The sequence below is a fragment of the Bos grunniens genome, chromosome 4 (assembly GCF_055505025.1).
Source record: "Bos grunniens cultivar Pamir isolate PY7600 chromosome 4, Bosgru_T2T1.0, whole genome shotgun sequence".
In the NCBI taxonomy this organism is placed as follows: domain Eukaryota; kingdom Metazoa; phylum Chordata; class Mammalia; order Artiodactyla; family Bovidae; genus Bos; species Bos grunniens.
Genome location: NC_141168.1, coordinates 98,136,735 through 98,153,850, shown reverse-complemented (window position 1 = coordinate 98,153,850; position 17,116 = coordinate 98,136,735). Strand labels below are relative to the sequence as shown.

Sequence of the window (17,116 nt, the reverse complement as noted above, 5' to 3'; positions counted from 1 at the left end):
ATGTGGAGTTACAGAAGAAGTTGAACAGTAAGTCCTACCATCAAGAGCTCACAGAACTCCAACTGGAGCTTCATAACGTTGCTTTTTTTTTAAGAAAAGTTCTAATAAGTATATTATCCAGTCTTCAAGTTTGATTAATTCATGTGTATGCAATGCATATTTCTATATACATAACCTTAGTAATATATTCTTGGCACTTGCATCTAAATGAAAACAATTCTCAGAGCATTCATGCTTGCTTTTAGGCATTCTGCCTTCTTTCAATTTATTGCTGGGACCAAAGGCATTTAAAAATTCACACTACTCATATTCCACTGAAGGAAAAATATTGCTATCCAACAACTAAAGCTTCCCTGTGACTCTGATAACCAAAATGTCACAAATGATGGGTCCCCTTCTCTATGTGGACAGTGAGCATAAATACAATGATAAGTTGTCTCAGCTGTGACCTTTCACTTTGCTTTCCTCCCAACTCTTATCATATATGCAAGTGAAATACAGCAGTAATTTCTGTGAGTGCAAAACAATTACCCTGGGAAGAGAAACACATCACATTTTTAACTACTTATCTAAATAAAACTACATCTTTGAATCACATCTGTAGTTTTTGAATCAATATTAGCTGGGAGTTTAGACCCTTGATGAGAATCTCTTGACTTTGATGGTGAGATTTCTGGGCTGTGCAAAAAAAATCTATTTTAGAATGATCTACTGAACAAATTTCTTGAGAGTCCCTCAGACAGCAAGGAGATCAAACCAGTCAATCTTATAGGAAATCAACCCTGAGTATTCACTGGAAGGACTGATGCTGAGGCTGAAGCTCCAATACTTTGGGCACCTGATGCGAAGAGCCAACTCATTGGAGAAGACACTGATGCTGGGAAAGAGTGAAGGCAGAAGAAGAAGAGGGTGACAAAGGATGAGATGGTTGGATGGCATCACCAATTCAATGGACTTGAACTTGGGCAAACTCCAGGAGATGGTGAAGGACAGGGAGACCCGGTGTGCTTAAGTGGCAGAGTTGGACACAACTTGGCGACCGAACAACAACAAAAAAACAGTATTCTAGAACAAGAGTTGGCAAATCACACAGCCCATGGGTCAATCCAGTTTCCCACCTGTTCTGGTAAATAAAGTTTTATTGGGACACTTTTCCACCCATTCATTTATGTAGTCTAGGACTACATTGAGTAACAATGTGACAGAAACCCTTTGACCCACCAAATCTAAAATATTTACCATCTGATCCTTTACAGGGAAAAAAATAAAAGTTTTCTGATCCCTATTCTAGATTATGGTCTGCAAAGAAAAAGAAAAAAGAAAATATAAGAGTGGATGGATGGCATAGTGACACCTCCTAGTGTTAGGATATGCTAAGTTAGTTAACAAGGGACATTCGAGTTTGCTTTATTAACCCTGTGTTTACTCTGACTCTCCAAATCAGATAAACAGCCCTGTGTGGCCTATTTACAGGGATATACATAAACATGATGGTGAAAAAAATGACATATTATTGAGGCTCTAAAACACTAGAAATTTATGTGCTTTGAGGAATTTCAAAGCATTTACTTCGACCATGGTTATGTATAATGCGGAGAGTTTTCTATACTTGTTTACAAAATATAACTGAGAAAGTCAAAACAAATCACTTTGTGGACACTAAAGCACTTGTAAAAAAAATTTCCCTTGGTTATGGCAGTGAATTTTCAAAAAGCCTCTGTAAAAAGGGGAAAAAGTAAATGGTATACATAAATTAGGTTATTTAAGGCCAGATACAAGTATGGCATGAAAAATGCATGTAGCCTTTTATATAAATATATGTAGTTGGAAATACACTCACCAGATGAAAAGCATTCACTTTAAGTTAATATCACTTCAATTCCAAGTGATAAATGGGTGGCAATGACCTCAATTAGTACAGGGTTAAATTCCAGAAGCAAAGGCGAACGTTTGTGTACAAATAAAGACAATAGTGTTACATGCTTAATAAATCCATCTTCCAAGACTTACAGAAAATCGGCAGGCACTTCAGCCGCATCTAAGCCTCTCATAGATTCTTTTCCAGTACATTTACCTCTTTCAAGCTCGCCCTGCCCCCACCGCGGACACATACCACTCACACATACACACACTGACATCCATTACTAAAGGGCCTAATCTCAGCTATCAGCAGAGTGCCTTTATGGGGCCATTAAACCATTTCTCTTGTTTACAGTACCCGAAGAAAGATGTGAATTATGTCTGTGACAAAACAAGCGATAACATTTCTAAACCGCTATCAAAATGCAAACTGAAACACATTTTAAGGACAGAGACCCTGATTCCCGTTTTCCATTATTTTCCGTTATTTGCAGCATCTGGAAATAGATTCACCTATAATACTTCCGAGACAAAAATTTAGACCATAGCACAGCAAGTTGATGTGTATTTTTTCTGTGTTTTAAAAGGAGTATTATCAGTGGGGTTAGACATCATATCTAGTTGGTCCTTTGATGGTACTGGCAGCGCACAGAACTCTGGGCAGTAACAATCACAAAGGTGAACTAAGGGAGACTTTCACCCCTTGTTGTGGGTCCCAGCATTCTTGAATTGAAAACATTATATGTGATCAAGTTTTAGGGACTGAGCTGATATTTCTACCAGAAACCTCTGTGCTAAAGGAATCATAAGTGAATGCCCTATGGGTATGACTCTTTTCCAAACAGCCAATTCATTGGATGCTGGGAAAAGATTGAAGGCAAAAGGAGAAGAGGGTGGCAGAAGATGAGATGGTTAGACAGTATCATCGACTCAATGGATATGAATCTGAACAAACTCTGGGGAACAGTAACAGGACAGGGAAGCCTGCAGACCATGGAGTCACGAAGAGTTGGACACAGCTTAGTGACTAAATAATAAAAATGGGTAAAAAGATAAAAAAGAGGAGCTACTTTTTTGATTACAAAATACATTTTTTTTTGCTAAAAAAGAAAAGCCAAAGCAATTACAATAGTAACATCAAAGATCACTGATCACAGATCACCATAACAAATATAGTAATAATAAAACCGTTAGAAATATTGTGAAAATTACCAAAATGTAACACAGAGACAAGAAGTGAGCAAATCACCTAGAAGCCTTGCTGTGCTAAGAGGAGCACGCTGGAGGAAGATCAACAGTCATTAACCCATCCCTACATTGCTACCGAAAGTAAATACTCAGTACCTGCAAGGAACTTCCTGGGCAGTTTGGAAACCAGAACTGAATCTCAGAGAAGCCACACATTTCTCAGAAGGGGACAATCCGATTTTTTTTAACTAGTACCAAACTCCAAGTAGTAATAGGGACTACACACTCCACTGCAGGGATTCCTAAATGGTCCTGCCAGGGGGCTGTACATACCTGAACAAAAGAGAGGACAGAGTGTATAATGGTCCCGGAAGTCATTCCACACCTCAAGGCCCCATCCAGAATCAGGTGTGATATCTACAGACTTGAAAACCAGTGCTGAGGACAGAGCCAAAATCAGAAGCCAAAATCTCGGGGTCTGCAGAGTAAAGCCTTCTGACAAGGTTCCACAGCCTCACAAGACAGTTATTTCTTAGAAGTACACTTCATAATTCAACTCTCTACATCACAGTGTACCATCATGCCATTTTAACAGACAAAAGAGGATGGACAAGTATTCTGGATATGGGACCCATCCTCTCTTCTAAAATTAGTGGTGATACCATGATGTAGTCAACTCTCTCTCACCTGAAGATCATTCATCTACCTAGCAGTACTGATGGTCTAAACCAGAGGGTTTCTATTTGATTCACATAGGAGCTTCAGTTAATTTCAGTTAGTTGAGATCATTTAAAAATAAGCTTCAAAATCTCTTTCTGGTTTAAAAATCCAAAACTCTGGCTTCTCTAGGAAAAAAAAAAATACACAATATCCAGCAACACTGATTCTACTTTCCAGCCTCAAAAGTTGACTGAACTCACTGTCAGCTTCCTCTTCGGCCAGAACCTGTGTTTTCCTCTCTGCCACAGTCCTCACTATAGCTCCCACTCCACGCTCCATTATCTCCTGCACTAAATTCACTTCCCCCATTTCTACACTGGGCATGAGTGTTTTCTACACCTCACCAAACACGTAGCTAAGAAATCATTAGTGAGTGTGTTTCTACATGTGGATGTGCACGTGCTCAGACACATACACATTACCTCTAATCAGCAAAAATAAATATAAAACTCATATCACGTTCAGGCTTAGGTACTCAAGTACCCTTCTCAGGCAATAAGGCATGGCTGCAAAGGTAGTAGGTACTTCAATCTGTCAGGTTTCAAAGTTTGCCACCACTTTGACTTACCAGTAGTAAAACTGAGCAAGCCTCTGTGCTTCACTTTACTCTCCTATAAAAAATGGGCATGATAACAGCAACTGACTCATAGAGTTGCTGATAGGATTAAATAAATAGGACACTCTATGTGCAGTGTGTAAGTACTCAGTAATATCCGCTATTGGTATAGTTATTATTCAAACCCAGAATATTTAGGCACAACAGCTAAGAGAGCATTTAGATCATCCAGAGACATAGCAGCGGTGGCTAAGAGCATGGAGAGGAACCTTGGCTTTGCTACTTACTGGTTTAAGGACTTCTGGTCAACCAGGTAGCTACTACAAGATTTGGATTCTCCCTATATAATATGAGGCTTATCATAGACCTTCCACATGGAGTTTGTGTGAGAGTTCAATGAGGTAATGCACAGGAGAATTTCAAGTAGTACCTGGCAATGGTAGGCACTCAGGAAATGTTGGTTATTACCATTATGACTCCAACCACTTCCTTTCACAGAGGGTAAACTGAAACTCAAGGAAGTAAAGTGACTAATGACAGGAGCAGGACTTCAGCCATCAGAGTGTTACTTGCACTACTTCTTCTATTTCATCTTGTTTTCAATTTCACATTATTAAGTCAACTACTTACTAAGAGCAAAAAATGTGTACATGGAGAAGAATCTGTAAGCAAGGTACCTTGAGAGAATGAAAAAGCAAACAGCATGGCCTGGTAGAATGAGCACTGGATGAGGAATCAAGTAATCTGGACCTAGTTCCCACCCCACTGCTAGCTAGCTGTGTGACTCCAGGCATACTGTACAACCTCTCCGAGCTTCAGTTCCTAATCTCCAAATGAAAGCATCACACTAAGCAACCTTGCAGTTCTAAAATGTAACTCTGGATGTAAGTAACTGTTCACTAATATCTAAGAAAAATCTAAAGATTTGACATAAGACATTCAGAGGGCATAACATTCTGAGGCCACACAGCTCTAAGTACCTCAATAATAACTGAGGGCATTACTGCATTTTAGCAAACGGTGGTCACTGGAATTCATAATGGGCCTTAATCACTATGAAAAAGCACAATTGGGTGTAATCCACTATATTCAAGGGAGGGTACCTAATGCACATTAGAAAGGTGAACATATGGTTAACATTTTAAAATGCCTGATGCTTTAAAAGGCATTTCATGGACCACCTACTTTCCACTTGATGATGGAAAGTAATGCTATTATTAATATATTGATAAAACAAAAAGCAGGATCAAAAGATAAAAAGTTATATTCCTAATTTAAAAGCATTACAAGCACCATTAATTGAAAATTAAAGACAAACAACGCTCGGACAAACAGCGTTGATTCATTCCTCTAAATTTTAAAGCCTAATCCTACGATAATAGTACTTCTAGTAGTGCTAAATGAACCTCATCTTCACAGTCTAATTGCCAGGAGAAAGTACCCTGGAAGGAAACTGGTTCTTCCATCTGGAAAAGGGTAAGAACAGGGAAAAGAAGGCCTCCTGTTAGAACAATCCAAATCTAATCAGTTTTGCATTCTGCATTGGCTTCAAATCAGATCTTCCTACCCCTACTGGTCCAGTAGATGGAAAGCAGCACGACACTATTTTTTTGGAAACAGATTCCATATAGTGAGCCCAAACAGAGAGTACTTCATATCCAGCTGGCAGGAATGAAACCTGAACAAGCTGCAGCTATTTGAGAAACAGATCTAATAAATTGAAATGGCATTCTGAATCAAGATACCCACCCAAACCTGCACCCCTCAAAAACCACCCTCCTTCATCAATTACCAAATTAAAACCTTTATAAATATGGAAGACACCTCTTCTGCAGAAATTGTTCCACTATGCTTTGATACAGTTACTTGTTAAGCCCTATAAAATCACAAAAATAAATATTACTTCCCTACCTTGTAATTCTGTGATTTCTTTCAAATAATGGACAACACTTTTTTGGAAAAGGCTGAGCAGGATCTATTATTATTCCTAGCTGAGTTGGAAGATACCCACACTACCTGGTGTTTCTCAGTCTAGCATGAAGAAGTCCTGAGGGTGGCCATGACAGATGGCCAGAATATCCAGACACCAAGGGTGCTCTGTCCTCACTACAGTGTGATCATGAAGACAGGTCCTTCTCATAGGAAGGACAGAACAAGGTGGGCTTTTTCCATCCTGCACTGCTGCCTCCTCCATCTCTCCAGAACAACCCCCAGAGTGCCAGCCCCTGCAGACTAGATCTCTAACAAATGGTTCAAAATGGTGTTAATATATTCTTTGAAATCTATTGATTAAAAAAAGGAAGCAGACAATACACAATAGAAAAGAATGAAGGAAATGGCAACCCACCCCAGTATTCTTGCCTGGAAAATCCCATGGATGGAGGAGCCTGGTGGGCTACAGTCCATGGGGTTGCAAAGAGTCAGACACAACTGAGCGACTTACATTAATTACTCTATAGACCATAATAACATAAAAAAAAAAGAAAGTAAGATAGTACTTCATTGCCAAAGAAGACTGCCAATTACTAATATGCCTGTCACCAATTTAGAATAATAATTACTAAAAAGACCAGCAGTTTTCTGTAATTTGTAAGTTTTACTAAGAACATGTAGTCAAATAAATAAGCTTTTATGCAATTAAGTATAGATATAACCACTTTTCTCCAGTATTCTTTTTTAAGCAATGAAATAAATAGTGATGCAAAGACTTGCTTAAATTGAATTTATTATCATGGTCTTCAAAACTAGAGCAGTATAATTCTAAATTTAGAATTCATCTCACATGTAATAGTATGAACTAGAAAAGTCTTTAAATAAGCCCAGAGGTATGAAAAATGGTACACAACCTACAAAGTGAATATCCCCAAGAAGGCAACTGAAATTCCAAACCTATATTTCACACCCACAAGTCTAAAAAATTATATCATAGCTCTATTTCTTCAAATGTTTGGGCCTTACTTCTTTTAATACTAACCTCCTGAAAAGAATCTTTCCATTTGGATTTGATGACCCCATACTGCTTGAAAGATTCGATTTTGTTTCAAGTTAGTGAATCCTCACTTTTTTTTTTTTTTTCCTCTAATTTTATTTTATTTTTAAACTTTACATAATTGTATTAGTTTTGCCAAATATCAAAATGAATCCGCCACAGGTATACATGTGTTCCCCATCCCGAACCCTCCTCCCTCCTCCCTCCCCATACCATCCCTCTGGGCCGTCCCAGTGCACCAGCCCCAAGCATCCAGCATCATGCATCGAACCTGGACTGGCAACTCGTTTCCTACATGATATTTTACATGTTTCATTGCCATTCTCCCAAATCTTCCCACCCTCTCCCTCTGCAACAGAGTCCATAAGACTGTTCTATACATCAGTGTCTCTTTTGCTGTCTCGTACACCGGGTTATTGTTACCATCTTTCTAAATTCCATATATATGCGTTAGTATACTGTATTTATGTTTTTCCTTCTGGCTTACTTCACTCTGTATAATAGGCTCCAGTTTCATCCACCTCATTAGAACTGATTCAAATGTATTCTTTTTAATGGCTGAGTAATACTCCATTGTGTATATGTACCACAGCTTTCTTATCCATTCATCTGCTGATGGACATCTAGGTTGCTTCCATGTCTTGGCTATTATAAACAGTGCTGCGATGAACATTGGGGTGCACGTGTCTCTTTCCCTTCTGGTTTCCTCAGTGTGTATGCCCAGCAGTGGGGTTGCTGGATCATAAGGCAGTTCTATTTCCAGTTTTTTAAGGAATCTCCACACTGTTCTCCATAGTGGCTGTACTAGTTTGCATTCCCACCAACAGTGTAAAAGGGTTCCCTTTTCTCCACACCCTCTCCAGCATTTATTATTTGTAGACTTTTGGATCGCAGCCATTCTGACTGGTGTGAAATGGTACCTCATAGTGGTTTTGATTTGCATTTCTCTGATAATGAGTGATGTTGAGCATCTTTTCATGTGTTTGTTAGCCATCTGTATGTCTTTTTTGGAGAAATGTCTATTTAGTTCTTTGGCCCATTTTTTGATTGGGTCGTTTATTTTTCTGGAGTTGAGCTGTAGGAGTTGCTTGTATATTTTTGAGATTAGTTGTTTGTCGGTTGCTTTATTTGCTATTATTTTCTCCCATTCTGAAGGCTGTCTTTTCACCTTGCTAATAGTTTCCTTTGATGTGCAGAAGCTTTTAAGGTTAATTAGGTCCCATTTGTTTATTTTTGCTTTTATTTCCAATATTCTGGGAGGTGAATGAAACTGGACCACTTTCTAACACCATACACAAGAATCCTCACTTTTGATTCATAATTTCAACATACTTTTCCTCCAGGCTGCATGTGAAAATAGTGAGATTCTGTAATTTGCCTGGTCTTAAATTGACCACTTCAGTACCAAAATCGGAGAAGACAATGGCACCCCACTCCAGTACTCTTGCCTGGAAAATCCCATGGATGGAGGACCTTGGGGGGCTGCAGTCCATGGGGTCGCTATGAGTCCGACACGACTGAGCGACTTCACTTTCACTTTTCACTTTCATGCATTGGAGAAGGAAATGGCAACCCACTCCAGTGTTCCTGCCTGGAGAATCCCAGGGACGGGGGAGCCTGGTGGGCTGCCGTCTATGGGGTCGCACAGAGTCGGACACGACTGAAGTGACTTAGTAGTAGCAGTAGTACCAAAATGATACACTGGATAAGCAGGAGGCAAGACTCAAATGACTGAAGTACACCTGCAGTATTCTGATGTCACTCTCCTGAAAACATGATTGAGAACAATTCAGACATTATTTGTCACTTGGCTCCTTGTTCAAAACAACCCCATCGGCAGAAAAAGTTGAAAATATGGTCTGAATACCAGAGCTAGCAAAGTTTGCCCAAAAACAGAAAGGCAGCTGGCAAGAGCCAAAAAAAAAAATTACCTTTCAGTAAATACCAATAAAACTTACAGGCTGCCAAAATAACAAAGATAGAGTAATTACAAAGGAAACTTTGCAATTTTCCTGACAATAAACACCTTTTTAAGAAGAAATCATCTGTCAGTTGACCTCAATGGTTACAGCTGTTAATACTAAAGCGGGTAAATACCACAGACACATTTTACTTAAACCAACCACTATGTAGCTCAAAATTTTTATAACTTCTCCCCCAAAATAAATTTGGAGATTTTCTCTAAACATGCTCTGTAATATTTAATTCAATGTATTCTAGAGCATTTTCCATTAGAAATGACCATTTTTACAGAAAAGCTTGCACTCAAACTATCTTGCCTACCGTGAAAAAGATTTATGTAACTGCACCAGATTAAGAATGCTCCCCAAGAAAGGGAGATGCATGAGAGATAAAAGTAAATACTAGGATTTGGGAATCACATTTTTTAACCTCAAAATAATCTTTAGGAAGAAAAAATTATTTAATTATTATGTAGAAACCTTTAGAAAACTACATATTTTTTTCATACAGCAGATAATATTGTTGATCAAATTTCCTTATGGAAATCCATCAAGATTTTCTTTAAAAATAAGAAGCATAGCTAAGTATCAGTGTCTGCTTTCAAAACTGTGACAAGATCATCAGCATCTCCAGATGCCAATCAAGCCCTTTTTTCCATTTCTTAACAATAAATATCAACTTAAAATAATCTATAGCACAGAGACTTCCCTGGGGGTGCAGCAGATAAGAAGCCACCTGTCAATGCAGGGGACACGGGTCAGATCCCTGGTGTGGGAAAATTCCGTATGCCTTGGGGCAACGAGAGCCCATGGGCCACAACTACTGAACCCACATGCCCGAGAGCCTGTGCTCCACAACAGGAGCGGTCACTGCAGTGAGAAGCCTGCACACCACAATGAAGAGTAGCCCCCACCTGCCACAACCGCGGAAGAGCCCGCTCAGCAACGAAGACTCAGCAGAGCAGAAATAAAAAATAAATAATTTTAAAAGTGTGCAGCATAAGAGTGATATCAAAACAATAACTACAAAAGTCTCTACTGACACAGGCCCAGCCTTCATCAATATAATAAGCAAACAAGTCAAAAGCTAGTAAAAAAGACCAACCAAGAAAGCCTTGGCTAGGCTTAACCAAGGTCATGGAATAAATAATCAAGAGATACCACATAAAATGCTGTATATAAGGAGCTGATTTCACTTTCAAATGTTGCAGGAAGCAAATGTAAAGGATCAGTATATACACATATCTCATTTCTACAAATAAAGAATATAATCCCAAGAAAAGAGTTATTGGAATAGAGTTTCAGAATTATATTAGCATTATATAAGTGATTTCTGTAATTTTTTTAACATACTCATTTTTTATAGATAACTTCCTTTGAATATGTTTTTCTTACAAAAATGTATTACATGATAGATTATAATTTTTTTTCTACAGGAACACATCTTTAATTTTTAATCAGTGTAACAGTTGGTAGTTATGAATCACAAATGAACCAAGTCAGTACACAATATTACATAAGGAGTATAAGAGGTTACTCTTGTACACTTTCACAGTCTTCACAATGAACAGTTACTGAGAATGACTTTATCCATGGATATACAATTTCTTAAATCTGATTTTTATATCCCACAACCCAATTCATTTTAAGACATATTTATATAAATTTACAATTAAATATGAGTTAGTTGATATGATCTAGAGATACATAAGAAGCTTCCCTGGTGGCTCAGACAGTAAAGAGTCTGCTTGCAATGCAGGAGACTTGGGTTTGATCCCTGGGTTGGGAAGATACCCTGGAAAAGGAAATAGCAACCCTATCCAGTATTCTTGCCTAGAGAAATCCATGGACAGAGGCCATGGGGTCACAGAGAGTTGGACACGACTGAGCAACTAACACATACAGGGATATATAATTGTTAGAATAACTAAAATTATGAAATCAAGTATTATGCAACTATTCATTAATTACACACGCTGAACACCTAAGACATTTCCTTAATTTTCATCTTCTTCACAGTATTCCAGAAGGGTTTCTTAAATGTGTTGAAAATTATCCCCCAATTTTTATTACACTTCATAGAGTTGTTGATATAACTTCCCAGCTGCTAGCTCGAAGAATGTACCTTCATTTCCTACTCTAGAGCCTTTCTACTGCAGGGTCCCAACAAGGGCATTCTGGAGGCCACATTACAGGGGAAAAGCCATGTAATAAGATTGTTCTGGTCCTTCAAGAAACCACCCCATCTGACAGAACCAAGATTTCTCATCAGTTACTAAATTTGGCTCCAGGGCCAATAATGTCATGGCAACTTTCCAATGTATATTTTTTTACTTTGACTTGCTAACTGCAAATAAGGGGAAATTCGATTACTATATTAAGCATAACACGTTGAGCATAACTGGATAGCAGTATTGTACAGGTATTATTGGAAATAGAAAATCATAGCATGGAAGCAATAATATTTCAAAATTAAAAATCTTTTTACATCTATTTTGGGCAAAGCATTCGGTGGTAACATCAAAGAAAAATGAAAGTGTTAGTTGCTCAGTCATGTCTGACTCTTTGCAACCCCATGGACTGTAGCCCACCAGGTTCCTTTGTCCATGGAATTCTCCAGGCAGTAATATTGGAGTGGGTAGTCATTCCCTTTTCCAAGGGATCTCTCCAACTCAAGGATTGAACCTGGGTCTTCTGCACTGCAGGCAGATTCTTTACCATCAGAGGCACCAGGGAAGCACATCATTAAAATACATATCAAATCATACTAATCCTCACACAATGCAAGTCTTTATGTTACAATATATAGATGCACTAACCAGTTAGTAAATTACCCACTAGATTGAATTTTCCCATAAATTTCATTTAAATATTAGCTACTAAGCTCAACATTCAGAAAACTAAGATCATGGCATCTGGTCCCATCACTTTATGGGAAATAGATGGGGAAACAGTGGAAACAGTGTCAGACTTTATTTTTTTGGGTTCCAAAATCACTGTAGATGGTGACTGCAGCCATGAAATTAAAAGATGCTTACTCCTTGGAAGGAAAGTTATGACCAACCTAGATAGCATATTCAAAAGCAGAGACATTACTTTGCCAACAAAGGTGCGTCTAGTCAAGGCTATGGTTTTTCCAGTGGTCATGTATGGATGTGAGAGGTGGACTGTGAAGAAGGCTGAGCGCCGAAGAATTGATGCTTTTGAACTGTGGTGTTGGAGAAGACTCTTGAGAGTCCCTTGGACTGCAAGGAGATCCAACCAGTCCATTTTAAAGGAGATCAGCCCTGGAATTTCTTTGGAAGGAATGATGCTAAAGCTGAAACTCCAGTACTTTGGCCACCTCATGCAAAGAGTTGACTCATTGGAAAAGACCCTGATGCTGGGAGGGACTGGGGGCAGGAGGAGAAGGGGATGACAGAGGATGAGATGGCTGGATGGCATCACCGACTCCATGGACATGAGTCTGAGTTGGTGATGGACAGGGAGGCCTGGCATGCTGCAATTCATGGGGTTGCAAAGAGTCAGACACGACTGAGTGACTGAACTCATCTGACTGAATCCTTGTGGATTTTAAAAATTAAAGATGTAAAGTCTATATAAATGGATCTCCCTGCTTAAATGAGGTGGTATAGCCAAACAATCAACATATTCTAATGTTTAACTGCTTTCTTTGAAAACTGTCAAAACTATGTCTGCTGCTATGTCAACCTGAACCATCTCTTTAAAATTTGCCTTTTGAGACGCTTAGATGTTAACAGCAAGCCCATGTGAATATAAACGAATATTATAATGTCTGCTGCTGATCACAAATTATACAGGAATGATCATTTTTCTACCACTTAGTGATCAAAGAGGATGACAAACATTGACAACAAACAGCATTTCTTTTCAAGCCCCTGTATTTACCAACATAATATAATGTAAGAAACTCACAAGCAGAATGGACTTCTTTTTTAGATTTCCATTTTATGTTGTATTCTGAAATATAACCTCATTCTTTAGTACACAGAGCTCTGTCAATGCATCTGTTATAACTGCAGGTGTAAAGTGACTATAAGGTGTGTCAAATACTGTCACCAGCTAACACATTCGGCAGCTTACATTAGCACCGAAACACACAAAGAATTTATTTAGCCCTTTTTTTGTAATGGATAGCTCCAAGAAACTACAAAAATATGAAGATGAAAGAGGACTCGGTACTCTTTCCATGTGTGCAAATAGAAAAGATGAACTTTGGAGAAACACATGGAGACCACCTGCAAAAAAACTATGACCACCAACACAACAGGCCTGGTTTGCATTCTCCACCTCACCCCTTTGAAGTTAACAGGAGCTTTGTAAACTGAGGGTGTGCAGAGGATAAATATTAAGTCAGATAAAGCTTGATTCCCCTCTCCTGTTACAATGCTTGCATTTAAATTCTCAGCCACTGCACATTTCTTAGACTTACCACATTAGGTTCCACTGATACAATTAAAACAATTCTGACAGAGGTGCATTACTTAGTATGTATGTTTTTAAAATATGGTTAATGACAGTGTGCCTATCTGCTGAAACCTATGTACAAAATATATATATTATGTATGTCCCTTTGCCTTTTTCTTTCTACTTTCTCTTCCTCAAGAATGTGACATCTAATTGCATGCTTAGAAATTTCCAAGTTGGCCTGTTTGTCCTTAGGAATAAACCCCAAATATACCTGATTGATTTTTGTTGCCTCACAGATGTTGACTTACATTGACCTTCAAACTCCATCTCTCCTGCTATCTCCAATGACACCTAATCTCCAAATACAACTGCCTTTCTTCCCAAGGGACAGAGAATGTTCAGATTTCCTGCAGAGAAATTAACACCTGGCCTTCATCTAACCTAATGGGTCCTCCCATCATGACTGGGGAAATCATACACATCATGAGAAGCCAACCAGGGTGCTAGATGCACAGAAATATTGAAAATTAGGCACTAAGGAGGATTAAGTGCCTAACAACCTGGGCATCAACTACTAGTCACCTTGGCAAATTCTCTTGCCCCGTAACCTTAGTCTGGGCACAAAGCTCTATCTGGAACAGTGTAGGAGAGTGGTTACAGGTGTAAACTTGAGAGCCAGATCTGCAACCTGGTCACTCTATGATGATAAACAAGCCACTTAACTACTCTGTGCCTCAATTTTCCCACCTGAATAAAAGGAGATAATAGCTCACAGAACACAAGGCTGGTGTAAACACAGAATAATACATGAATATACATATAAAGTGCTTAGAAAAGCACCCAGCACACAAGGAGCACTGAGCAAGTATTCACTACTACTACACATGAAGGGTGGATAATCTCCAGGCTCACTGCATTTCATGGGTCATTTTATTCTAAGGATCTGATTTCTAGTTCCAGGTCATGTTCCATTTTCTTCATGCAGGCATTCTTAACTATTCCAATTTACAATAATCTCTTACTTTTAAAAACGCTATAGTATTTATGCAGCATTCTTTTCATTGTTAGTCATGCAGGACTTTTCTTAATTTTATGATAATAATGATGTTAATTATGAATACCCTGTTTAGTTTTATTCTTGTTCTACATCTATAGCATCTTTACCACTGAGAGCCTTTTTGTAAGCTCCAGGAAGGACTGGAATGGAAGTATTGGGAGATTAAGTGACTTGCCAAGGTCACTCAGCTAGAAGTAGTAGATTGAGATACTGAGCCTAACTAGTTAGGATCCCAGAACCTACAGTACACTCTTGGTTGCTACGTTAACTTCTCACTCTACTGTATCTTAACCATCCCAGACATATTTCACCCTCTTCTTCCAAATTTCCTAGTATGATTTTGAATTCAAGGATCACGGTTTGGTTTGTTTTTTTTAACATACCTTTATGCACAAAAACTGTATTTCATATGAATAAAGACTTAAATATTTGTCTATCTTTATCTTGGCATCATATCTGTACAAATAATTCACAAAATTTCTAAAATAGGATGACTCTTAACCATGGTTTAAAAATGGTTCCATCTACGTATAGCACAGGGAACTATAGTCAGTATCTTGTAATAACCATGATGGAAAATAATTTCAAAAATAATATATGTGTATATGTATAACTGAATCACCTTGCTGTGTCCCTGAAACATTATAAGTCAACTACACCTCAGTAAAATAACATATTAAGAAAAAAATGGTTTCATCTGTCACACCACCTTTTTTTTCCAATTATGAGTCATAAATACACTGTCTTTCTTAGTGGAAATACTTCAAGCACTGGGCATAGACAACCTACCACACAAACAAGAGAAAGCATGGGATCTTTCACAATTTTGTAAGATAACACTGCTACATCTGTAGTGCTCCTTCCTTTTGGGTTGGTAATGGAAAAAATGGTGAGATCTTTACTTTTTAAAGAATAATATAGTCATGATCTCTATCTAGGATAAGTATATTATCAGCAGGTGGTAGGCAGCAGGAATGACGAAACCAAATTCTTCACCTCTATGTCAACCATATGCAGTCATTTTCAATTCTTTTTAACTGTATTATTGGCCCTATGATCCTGAAACTGTCACTGGTAGCTTAAGAAATCCTCTGGCCTCAAAAGAATATAGACACAGATAATGTCTTCCTTCTACACAGAGTGTGAGTTATCAAATACTAACCTGTATACCAAAATCTTGACATAAGACACCTCATTTAATCATTACATCAATCCATTTACTTTCCCCTTTACATACAAGGCTTAAAAAAGGTAATTGGCCCAAGATCCCAAATATGGTAAACTGTACAATTTCCTTAGTGATCAGTGCAAATAAATAGAGGAAAACAATAGAATGGGAAAGACTAGAGAGCTCTTCAAGAAAATGAAAGATACCAAGGAAACATTTCATGCAAAGATGGGCATGATAAAGGACAGAAATGGTATGGACCTAACAGAAGCAGAAGATACTAAGAAGAGGTGGCAAGAATACATATAAGAACTGTACAAAAAAGATCTTCACAACCAAGATAATCACAATGGTGTCATCCCTAACCTAGAGCCAGACACCCTGGAATGTGAAGTCAAGTGGGCCTTAGAAAGCATCACTACGAACAAAGCTAGTGGAGGTTAAGGGATTCCAGTTGAACTATTTCAAATCCTGAAAGATGATGCTGTGAAAGTGCTGCACTCAATATGCCAGCAAATTTGGAAAACTCAGCCGTGGCCACAGGACTGGACAAGGTCAGTTTTCATTCCAATCCCAAAGAAAGGCAATGCCAAAGAATGCTCAAACTACCACACAATTGCACTCATCTCACACGCTAGTAAAGTAATGCTCAAAATTCTCCAAGCCAGGCTTCAGCAATATGTGAACCATGAACTTCCAGATGTTCAAGCTGGTTTTAGAAAAGGCAGAGGAACCAGAGATCAAATTGCCAACATCCGCTGGATCATGGAAGAAGCAAGAGAGTTCCAGAAAAACATCTATTTCTGCTTTATTGACTATGCCAAAGCCTTTGACTTGTATGGATCACAATAAACTGTGGAAAATTCTGAAAGAGATGGGAATATCAGACCACCTTACCTGCCTCTTGAGAAATCTGTATGCAGGTCAGGAAGCAACAGTTAGAACTGGACATGGAACAACAGACTGGTTCCAAATAGGAAAAAGAGTACGTCAAGGCTGTATATTATCACCCTGCTTGTTTAACTTATATGCAGAGTACATCATAAGAAACGCTGGAATGGAAGAAACACAAGCTGGATACAAGATTGCTGGGAGAAATATCAATAACCACAGATATGCAGATGACACCACCCTTATGGCAGAAAATAAAGAGGAACTCAAAAGCCTCTTGATGAAAGTGAAAGTG

General features: G+C 38.4%; 1 protein-coding gene and 1 non-coding gene across 6 annotated transcripts in view; one reads left to right on the top strand and one right to left on the bottom strand.

Annotated features, from left to right (window-relative positions):
- ETV1 (ETS variant transcription factor 1) overlaps positions 1 to 17,116 on the bottom strand; it is a 97,874-nt gene that overhangs the window by 49,935 nt on the left and 30,823 nt on the right. The window lies entirely within an intron of this gene.
- Positions 7,015 to 7,093, top strand: LOC147374573 (small nucleolar RNA SNORD36). Its single transcript, XR_015163288.1, has one exon. It is a non-coding gene; the product is annotated as a small nucleolar RNA SNORD36 (small nucleolar RNA).